This window comes from Neoarius graeffei, chromosome 24, assembly GCF_027579695.1.
Source record: "Neoarius graeffei isolate fNeoGra1 chromosome 24, fNeoGra1.pri, whole genome shotgun sequence".
In the NCBI taxonomy this organism is placed as follows: Eukaryota; Metazoa; Chordata; class Actinopteri; order Siluriformes; family Ariidae; genus Neoarius; species Neoarius graeffei.
This window is the reverse complement of record NC_083592.1, coordinates 41,767,961-41,778,213: the sequence shown is the minus strand read 5'-3', so window position 1 is coordinate 41,778,213 and position 10,253 is coordinate 41,767,961. Positions and strand designations below refer to the sequence as shown.

At 41.0% G+C, this 10,253-nt stretch overlaps 1 protein-coding gene across 2 annotated transcripts in view; it reads left to right on the top strand.

Moving 5' to 3' along the window:
- Positions 1-967: 967 nt before the first annotated feature.
- prkg2 (protein kinase cGMP-dependent 2) overlaps positions 968-10,253 on the top strand; it is a 63,555-nt gene continuing 54,269 nt past the window's right edge. For both annotated transcript variants that reach the window (XM_060906662.1, XM_060906661.1), the window contains exon 1: positions 968-1,122. The gene's annotated coding sequence lies outside the window, so the exon portion shown is untranslated. The remainder of the gene's footprint in view (positions 1,123-10,253) is intronic.

Sequence of the window (10,253 nt, the reverse complement as noted above, 5' to 3'; positions counted from 1 at the left end):
GCCTACTCATCATCATCATCATCATCATCATCATCATCATCAAAAACAACAACAGCATCATCATCATCATCATCAGTGTCAGTATGGCATAATGTTTAGTGTATATCTATTACCTTAACATGTTAACTATATGCCTACTCATCATCATCATCATCATCATCAAAAACAACAACAGCATCATCATCACCATCATCAGTGTCAGTATGGCATAATGTTTAGTGTATATCTATTACCTTAACATGTTAACTATATGCCTACTCATCATCATCATCATCATCATCATCAAAAACAACAACAGCATCATCATCATCATCATCATTGTCAGTATGGCATAATGTTTAGTGTATATCTATTACCTTAACATGTTAACTATATGCCTACTCATCATCATCATCAAAAACAACAACAGCATCATCATCACCATCATCAGTGTCAGTATGGCATAATGTTTAGTGTATATCTATTACCTTAACATGTTAACTATATGCCTACTAATCATCATCATCATCATCATCATCAAAAACAACAACAGCATCATCATCATCATCATCATTGTCAGTATGGCATAATGTTTAGTGTATATCTATTACCTTAACATGTTAACTATATGCCTACTCATCATCATCATCATCATCATCATCATCATCAAAAACAACAACAGCATCATCATCACCATCATCACCATCATCAGTGTCAGTATGGCATAATGTTTAGTGTATATCTATTACCTTAACATGTTAACTATATGCCTACTCATCATCATCATCATCATCAAAAACAACAACAGCATCATCATCACCATCATCAGTGTCAGTATGGCATAATGTTTAGTGTATATCTATTACCTTAACATGTTAACTACGGTATATGCCTACTCATCATCATTACTGTTCTATGCTTTATCCATTAGGGTTTATGACACCCTACAGGCTATAGTGAGATCATATGGTAAAGAGTGAAGCTGGGACAGAAAGCTCTCTCTCTCTCTCTCTCTCTCTCATGGAGCTGATGATGAGGACACAGCACTGAGTGTGACTGAGAGGAACATCACTCCGACTGGCTGCAGCTTCCCCTTCACTTTCGGATGAAGACTTGGGTTTGGGTGGAGCTCTAAACACACAGGTGAGCTGATCCAAGTGTGTTGTGTTAGAAAAGTGAAGTGTGTGATAAAACAGGTGTGTGTGTGTGGGGGGGGCATTGAACAAAATCGGGAAAAATAAATCAGCGTGTATTTATCGCAATGTTTTCATGTCCTTTTATGCGACCCTCATATACACCATTTATAGCTCTAATGTGAATGTTTTACTGCGGATATTAATACCATAAAATTGCAATTAATCTAATATAATATTTTCACAGCAATTACACTATACTTTATTAGGCTGCTGTAGGTTTACTGCCTATATTTTTTTTAACGAAACTCATTTTCCCAATCGAATACTATTTTTACGTCGTGAGATGACTAAAAGTTCAACGCGTAGTTACTTAAAAATAAACATAAAAAAGAAAGAAAAGAGTATTAATTGATAACGTGATTAATTCACCTCTTTACTATTTTATACGTGTAATTACAGTTTTAAAAATAATTTAAAACCAGTCATTTCAGAGAGTTTCCACATGCTGTGTCATATTTGGAGAAGTGAATGTGTGCCAGTAAATACTCAGATACTTATCCCTTATGTCCTGTTTACTAGCTTATACATCTCTTAAGAGGTTCCTTAAGAGGCACTTAGCTTTTAGTTCGGATGCTTTGTGATACGGAAACACTTTATCGTGCTGTTCTACGTAAAACGACTGCGAAATAACCCATTTTAAGAGTCTACTCATCAATGAGAAGAGCAAAGAGTATGGTTTGAAAATGAATGCTTCCAAGACAAATATTATGGCAGTGGCCAGTAAGGATGACGAAAGTGTTAGTGTTGATGGATCAATATTAGAGGAAGTTCATTCATCTCATTATCTCTAGCCGCTTTATCCTGTTCTACAGGGTCGCAGGCGAGCTGGAGCCTATCCCAGCTGACTACGGGCGAAAGGCGGGGTACACCCTGGACAAGTCGCCAGGTCATCACAGGGCTGACACATAGACACAGACAACCATTCACACTCACATTCACACCTACGGTCAATTTAGAGTCACCAGTTAACCTAACCTGCATGTCTTTGGACTGTGGGGGAAACCGGAGCACCCGGAGGAAACCCACGCGGACAACATGCAAACTCCACACAGAAAGGCCCTCGCCGGCCACGGGGCTCGAACCCGGACCTTCTTGCTGTGAGGCGCCAGTGCTAACCACTACACCACTGTGCCGCCCCATTAGAGGAAGTTGATAATTTCAAATATCTTGGTGCAAGAATCCAGAATGATGGTGATGTCAGCAAGGAAATCAAGAGTAGACTGGCCATGGGTTTGAAAGCCTTGAATGGGATGAAGAAGTTATGGACAGGACAGGATAAGGAGACAAAGCTCAGAGTTCTCAGAGCCTGCATTTTCCCAATAGCAACTTATGCTTGTGAGGCTTGGGTCCTTCGGAAGACAGATGAGCAAAGAATCACATCTTTTGAAAACAAATGCTACCGCAGGATTTTGAGAGTCCCCTGGGTGGAAAGGTGCACAAATGAAGACCTCAGGAAGGAGCTACAAGTAACCAGTGACTGGCTGCTACAATATGTTCGGAGACAGAAGCTGAAATACTTTGGTCACGTAGTGAGGCATGATGGGATGGAGAAGCGAGTTCTTGAGGCATACATTCCGGGGAAGCGTAGCAGAGGAAGGCCAAGATGTAGATGGGATAGAACTATGAAAGAGGTTTTTGGGTCTATGGAAAAGGCAACTAGGGTTGCTCAGAATAGACGTTTTTACCACACTGGCGTAAGAGAAGCTACGCTCTGATCAGAGTATGCTGCGATGAGACGAGACTCGACTCATCAATGGTTGTCTCGTTTCATCTATTCTGATTTAACAGCAATAACACTTCATTTAAAATATTCATTTTATGGTGGCATGGTGGTGCAATGGATCACATGTCGCTTCACAGCAAAAAGGTTCTGGGTTTGAACTTGCTGGTTGATTGGGGCCTTTTTTGTATGGCGTTTGCATGTTCTCCTTGTGCTTGTATGGGTTTCGTCAGGGTGCTCAGGTTTCCTCTAGCAGTCCGAAAACATACGGATTAGGTCTTTAAATTGCTCACAGGTCAGGGACGTAGCTAGGATTTTTCAAGGGGGGGGTGTCACACACTGACTGGCAGCCTGAGTACATTATTTAACAAAAAATAATTACCATTGCTAGTTTTAGGCAGCTTAGAAACCGGCTCTTCTATTATTGCTGTTTCTTCCACGTTTTCTTGATGATGTGTTCTAGAAACGGCACTAAAACTTAGCTTCGAAGCCACAAAATGCAACTTTGATGGAGAAAAATATATAATAAATTGCTTATCTGGGGCGGCACGGTGGTGTAGTGGTTAGCGCTGTCGCCTCACAGCAAGAAGGTCCGGGTTCGAGCCCCATGGCCGGCGAGGGCCTTTCTGTGCGGAGTTTGCATGTTCTCCCTGTGTCCGCGTGGGTTTCCTCCGGGTGCTCCGGTTTCCCCCACAGTCCAAAGACATGCAGGTTAGGTTAACTGGTGACTCTAAATTGACCGTAGGTGTGAATGTGAGTGTGAATGGTTGTCTGTGTCTATGTGTCAGCCCTGTGATGACCTGGCGACTTGTCCAGGGTGTACCCCGCCTTTCGCCTGTAGTCAGCTGGGATAGGCTCCAGCTTGCCTGCGACCCTGTAGAAGGATAAAGTGGCTAGAGATAATGAGATGAGATGAGATGAAATTGCTTATCTGTCTTCACGTCGAAAGAAGGAGGAAAGTTTCGCTTGTTTTGACATGGCGAATTATTAACACGAGGAAATACTCGTAAATCGCAACTAAAAAGACTGCAGCTACACTGGCAGCTTGACCATGCTTTCTAGTGCGATCATGTTGTGCTTGCGCAGAACTGTGTCAGTCCTGCGTGCCTTGGCTCGTGCACCTGAAGGTGCACCTAACGAGCTCTGGCACGCGTGCCATTAACAAAGAACACCTGTCTTTAATCAATGAACTGTGTTTGGGCTATTTAAGGACCGCGCCCGTGCAAGGATGATGCAAGGTATTACGCCGCGTCTAGTGTGCCTTACTGAGCCTTGTTTCCTCTCCCTGTTCTTGTTGGCCTCCTGGTTTTTCGACTCCTGTTTCTCGTCCCTTGATCTTGTACAGTTTTGCCTCTGATATTCTGTCCGCGCCTCGATTGACCTCCTGCCTGTTTCCTCGATTACGACTTTGCCTGCTGTTTCGGACTGTTTGCCTGTTGTGTGCGTTTCACGCACTTTATGCTCATATCGCACTGTGCATTATTTAACATATCTGCACTTACATCCGCCTCTCCTGCACACACTCTGACAAACTGGGTTTTTGCGCCCAAACCACAGGAAGTCCATACAAGGTTATAGAAACCCTAATGAGGCTGAGGTGACAATCTAGTTAGAAAAATTACGGTGGGCGCTTTTCTAATATTCTTATTCGGCTACTGAAAAAATATATGGTCCGACAAGGTGGGGTTACAGGCACTCCAGGACCCCCCCCGGCTACGCCCCTGTAGGTGTGAACGTGATTAGCTGTCCGTCTCTCTGTATTAGCCCTGTGATAGACTGGCGACCTGTCCAGGGTGTACCCCACCTCTCACCCAATGTCATCTGGAATTGGCTCCAGCTCACCTGTGACCCGCAATGCATAAGCGGCATAGAAAATGGATGAGTGGATGAATTAATATTCATTTTATTTTCTCAACATTACAGTACAAACATTATCGATGGAAACATGATATCACGTTTAGGGATCCCACATGGTGTCATCTATTTTTTCCTCAATTTATCACTCAGCCCATTCGTTTTTACTTTTATTTTACTTTATTACTCTCAGGGCAGGGCGGCACGGTGGTGTAGTGGTTAGCTCTGTCGCCTCACAGCAAGAAGGTCCGGGTTCGAGCCCCGTGGCTGATGAGGGCCTTTCTGTGCGGAGTTTGCATGTTCTCCCCGTGTCCGCGTGGGTTTCCTCCGGGTGCTCCGGTTTCCCCCACAGTCCAAAGACATGCAGGTTAGGTTAACTGGTGACTCTAAATTGACCGTAGGTGTGAATGTGAGTGTGAATGGTTGTCTGTGTCTGTGTCAGCCCTGTGATGACCTGGTGACTTGTCCAGGGTGTACCCCGCCTTTCGCCCGTAGTCAGCTGGGATAGGCTCCAGCTTGCCTGCGACCCTGTAGGACAGGATAAAGTGGCTAGAGATAATGAGATGAGATGAGACTCTCAGGGCAAAATGATCTGAACATAATCTGTAATCTCTGTTGTATATAAAAGCAAAATTACATCAAGCACACAAAGTTTCTTGGTCGTAAAATAGTTTAGTAGTCATTTAGTCAATTCTAACTGCTGCACTTTTAGTAAGAAGGTTGAAGTAATGAAAGTAACCATATGAAATGAACGTACTGCTTCATGTTTTAGTCCGTTCTCGAACAAAACACATTTATATGATATTTATGGAGGAATTCAGTGTTGGTCATACAGCAGGAATGTTATTTCATAGTAGGAGTCCTTTGACTGGGACTAAACTGGACATTTGCATGGGGTAATAGTGTTGGCATTTCTCAGAGTCACATGTCTGTTATAGTAAACACTGTGGGCTCAATTATGCTTGAGAGTTTTGGACTGTGAGTAGGAGTATACAGTGCATAATGTCCAGCGTTGTTGTGTACATGGTGTGTGTATATTTTTCCCATTCCACCAGCGAATTTCCCACTGAAAAACAATAGTGTTATCATCAACACCAACAACAACTCTGTAAACACATGTTGTGTGAGGAAGCTTTTGAATTGCATCACGCATTCTGAATAATTGATCAGTAAGATGAATCACATTGGGATCCTGGATTACAATTAAATATCTCTCTCTCTCTCTCTCAGTACCACTTCACGTTTAGGGGATCATTCATTAATAGATAAGTAAATGTCCCTCTAACCTTTACCATCAAACAGAGCTGTGATCTGTAATATGCAAATGCAAGCACCAAATCATAAATGCAGCAAAGTAACACACCCATGCGTTACTATATAAATTATAACCCAAAATGTCAGCCCTGCACAGCAAAAAATACAAATCTTAGGAGGTTTATTTGTCTATTTTCAAGTCAAAACATCTAGCCACCCTTATTATAAGACATAATTGCCCAACAAGCAAAACCTCATTTAGCTAGAAAGGCTAGTTTTTAGACAGTCCATCTTGAAAATCTTGTATAGACAAAACGTCTTGGAAAAAGTCTTATTTGGAGCACCTTTGAAAATAAAACAAGTTTTTTTTTTTAAAACAAGTAAGTACATTTTGGACATTTGTCAAATGCGGTTCATCTTGTTTCAAGAAAAAAAAACAAAGTATGCTTGTTTTGGGAATAAATGAACTTTACTGAAATCTTTGAATCTTGCCCCCAAAATGCATTGTTGCTTTGGCATTGTGTAAGCACTGTAAGTCAAAATGCATAGACGTTTTTTTTTTTTTTGGTGCCTGATCTTGTAAACCCCTCGTACACATGAATAGTCAGTGCCCCCAAAATGCACTGTTGCTTTGGCGTTGTGTAAGCACTGTAAGTCAAAATGTGTAGACTTTTTATTATTATTATTATTATTATTATTTATTTATTTATTTTTTTGGTGCCTGAGGTCCTGGGGAAGTGGAATCTTAAGAGATGTTTTAAAGGAACAGTCCACCGTACTTCCATAATGAAATATGCTCTTATCTGAATTGAGACGAGCTGCTCCGTACCTGTCCGAGCTTTGCGCAACCTCTCAGCGAGTCAGACGCAGTCAGACGCGCTGTCACTCCTGTTAGCAATGTAGCTAGGCTCAGCATGGCCAATGGTATTTTTTGGGGCTGTAGTTAGATGCAACCAAACTCTTCCGCGTTTTTCCTGTTTACATAGGTTTATATGACCAGTGACATGAAACAAGTTCAGTTACACAAATTGAAACGTGGCGATTTTCTATGCTATGGAAAGTCCGCACTATAATGACAGGCGTACTAACACCTTCTGCGCGCTTCGGCAGCACACTGATACGGAGCTCAGATATCAATGCGCTGCCGAAGCGCGCAGAAGGTGTTAGTACGCCTGTCATTATAGTGCGTCGCATGTCGCATATATATGGTCGCATCTAACTACAGCGCCAAAAAATACCATTGGCCATGCTGAGCCTAGCTACATTGCTAACAGGAGTGACAGCGCGTCTGACTGCGTCTGACTGACTGGGAGGTCACACAAAGCTCGGATAGGTACGGAGCAGCTCGTCTCAATTCAGATAAGAGCATATTTCATTATGGAAGTACGGTGGACTGTTCCTTTAATGTTTGAATGTTGAAATGGGAAAAAAAATAAAGTTGTTGCAATGCTACACGTGTCGTCAACTTGATTCAAGATAGTCTCTGGTCTCATATCTAGAGTATTTTACTAATTACAGGTCACAAAAGGAGAATCTTTTAGGCTAGCAATGCTTAGTTGTAGAATTTAACAATCCTAATATTAGTATATTTATCTTAAATTCAGTTTTTACTGCTAAGACTTTGTCATGAATTTAAGTGAAATACCCTTAAAATGAAATAAATAAATAAAAATGACTTGAATGGCTAAATGTAAGAAGTACGATCTTGTTATAAGAACTATTTTGATTATTTTGAGTTAAATCAGATCTCGCATAATAAGTTCCCCAATCTTATTTTGGAATTATTTCATCTAAAAACAGGTTAGATTTTTCATCTTACTTTAAGAAATCTTACCAAGTCAAATTTGACTAGTTCCATTGGCAGATTTTTTTCACCTGATTCAAGCAAATATGCTTTGTTTTAATCTTTTATTTCTTATTTTTGAAAGGCCATTTTTTGCAGTGTGGGACTGTAATACTCTGTACAGATTGCTAATGGGAAAAGAAAACGATTGGCTTCAATGGAAAATCAGAGCCGTTTAATGCAGGACACTACACGTGTATCGGTGTCCATCTGCTGACATTCTTACAAACGTTTTTATATGGAAACATTTATTGATTTTAGCAAATGAGATTTGGTCTAATTAAATACGTATAAATGTACATACTTAATAAAAGAAAAAACTCTAGTCTGTAGATGTGCTTAGAATTAAAAACTTTATTTTTTTTAGAAGTGTTGTTGAATTAAAGATAGGAAGTATAAATGGACATGAATACAAATAATCTCGAAATTGAGATTATTGGTCCTGAATTTAGGCAAAAAAGATTTTCATGAAAACAGTTCTAAAAATACAATGTAGTTTCATGTGTTTATACACAAGGTTTTTATTTTAAAGAAAACTGACATATCCTAATGATACATAAACTTTTATTCTATCCACATTCACTGGATATGAGCAATTGCATGCTCTGAGTGGCTAGTCTACTACTAGGATATCAGCTCATATACCGTGAGTAGAGAAAAACAAAATGGCGGAGCGTGTTGCTGAACCAACCGAGGACGAAATAAAAACTCTACTCGAAAACAAAACTCCAAAAAATACAAAAAAGCAACAAAAGATGGAATGAAAGTATTTGATGGTAAGAGCATAGCATTTTTTTTTTAATTTTCAAGAATTATTATTATTATAACGTTTTTCACAAATTGCTACTGTCATTTCGCCGATTTGTTTACATTCGAAGCGGAAATGATTTTGTGGGACGTTTTGTTTAAAGTTTTTATTTATCGAATTTGCAAAAAATAAAAATGCTCTGTTTCTCAAAATCCACTGAATGTGAATAGAAGAAAACAGTTATTCCACTCAGTCTCGTTGTATGTGGCTAATAGCCGAGTCGGTGCTATGTGCCTCATCGGCTATCAGCTCATGTACGACTTGATTTTGTGGAATAACTGTTAAATATACACTATATGGCTAATAGTTTTTGGACACCTGAAAATCACACCCATACGTTTGTCTTCCCCAAACTTGAATGTCCACAATTGTATAGGGTGTCTTTGTATGCTATAGCATCAGGGGCGCAGATAGGATTTTTGAACTGGGGGGGACTGAGCTGTCAGCAAATGATTCCATTTTGTGTAAATGCGCATATATATATATATATATATATATATATATATATATATATATATATATATACACACTATTCAAAAAAAGTAGGGGATATTGGATTTACAAGTAGAATGAAATGCAGATCATGAGGTCAGGAAGGAAACAAATGACAGAAAAACATTAAGGAAACATTTGTCAATTTATTCGAAACCCTGTGTACAGTCAGTAAAGGACAGATTCTCCAGAATAAGGGTCAACACAAACACAGGGTCACACAGCAAATTTACCACCATTTTGAAACCGAGTCAGTAGTGAGTAAAACCCCCTCGACGTGGCATACTCCTAACGAGACGTCCCAGGTCATTTTGGGGAATGTTATTCCATTCCTGTTGCAATGCTGCAGCAAGTTCTTGGACATTGGCAGGAGGTTGTTGACGTTGGCGTAGCCGCTGTCCAAGCATGTCCCAGACATGCTCGATGGGGGAAAGGTCCGGACTGAGTGCTGGCCATGGTAATCTGGTGATATTCTGCTGCTGGAGGTATCTGTAACGATCCTGGCCCTATGACATCTGGCATTGTCATCTTGGAAAATGAAACGGCGGCCATAACGACGTGCAAACGGCACAACATGGGGTGCCAAGATGTTGTCCCGGTAGTACTGCCCTGTGACACGTCCAGCAACAACATGCAAGTCTGTTCTGCCAGCAGCAGTGATGCCTCCCCACACCATTACAGAGCCACCCCCATACGGATCATGTCTAATGATGTTAACGTCATGGAAACGTTCGTTACGTCGGCGCCAAACCCTCCTGCGTCTGTCCAGGAAGTCCACAGTGAACCTCGACTCATCTGAGAACATTACGTGGTTCCATCGGCGATTATCCCAGCATTGATGATGACGACACCATTGGAGTCTGGCCCTAATGTGACGATCCCTCAAACAGGGAATGACACGAGGACGTCGGGCGTGTAATTGAAATCTGTGCAGTCGATTCCTGATGGTCTGGCCACTCACTACCAAGCCCTCATTATCCCTTCGAAGTTGAGACCTTATCTGATTTGCTGTTACCATACGATTTCTCAAGGCAATAGTGCGGATGAATCTGTCCTGAGCCTGAGTTGTTGCCCTTGGTCGACCGGATCGTGGTCTATTCTGAACAG